This window comes from Microtus ochrogaster, unplaced genomic scaffold (assembly GCF_000317375.1).
Source record: "Microtus ochrogaster isolate Prairie Vole_2 unplaced genomic scaffold, MicOch1.0 UNK91, whole genome shotgun sequence".
In the NCBI taxonomy this organism is placed as follows: Eukaryota; Metazoa; Chordata; class Mammalia; order Rodentia; family Cricetidae; genus Microtus; species Microtus ochrogaster.
The window spans coordinates 388867-389911 of NW_004949189.1; positions in this window are offsets into that span (position 1 = coordinate 388867).

The following is a 1045-nucleotide window of genomic DNA, read 5'->3' on the forward strand; positions in this document are numbered from 1 at the left end:
TTTTTTTTAAAAAAGAACGAATGACAGATCAATAGAGGTAAAAATGTGGCATTTTGATGAAATTCACCCTGCTCTTAGTCAAGTCAGCAGAGTGGGGGAAGCCTGGGTGTGACAGTTCACGCCTTTAAAACTAGCCCCGGGGAAGACAGAGGTAGGAGGAGCAGCTTGGTCTACACAGTGAAGTCCGGACTAGCCGGGGGCAAGACCCATCTCAGAGAGTGAAAAACAAAACAGTGAGTACTGAGGGGGCGGGGAACTAGGAAGGCAATACCCTTGTTCAGGAAAACCCTGGGAAGCAGGGAGGCCAAGGGACAGAAGAGAGGCCTGGGTCATCACTCACCAAAGCACTTGGATGTTGAACGGACCTAAGAAAGAGACAGGATTTCACATACCTTGGCGGGCACCTCCGAGGCTGGTGAAATGACACAAAATGAATACACTTATTTGTTCTTCTCAAAGTTTTCCGGGGTAAACGATGAGAAATTATATCTATGTATTAGATATGATCTTACAATCTTGGCTTCTTCCAGCGGGTTTTGTGTAGCCCTTCTCTCTGGGCTCCTGCTGCCTTTAATACTCTTCTTCCAATCCTCTTGTCCTCCTGCAGGCCCAAGGAGATGCTAATCCACTAACACTTTCAGCTATTAACTCTTTGTAGATCTGTTTAGCTTTCTAGTGAAGACTACTTTTTAATTTTATTTTATTTTTATTTTTGAAACAGGGTTCTCTGTAGCATTGGAGCCTGTCTGGGAACTAGCTTTTGTAGAACAGGCTGGCCTCGAACTCACAGAGACCCACCCGCCTCTGCCTCGAGTGCTGGGATCAAAGGTGTGCACCACCACCATCCAGCAGACTGCCTTCTCTTGATGCATGTTGAACTCGGAGAGACCGCATTGAAAGCATCACTTAACACATGAACTTCACTAAAACTACTGCTGGAAAATACATGTTTGACTATGGCTAATAAAAATGAGTTGGCATTGGGAAAATTATTTTTACATATGTTCTTAAAGGGCCGGGTATAGGACCCCATTCCTGTAATCCC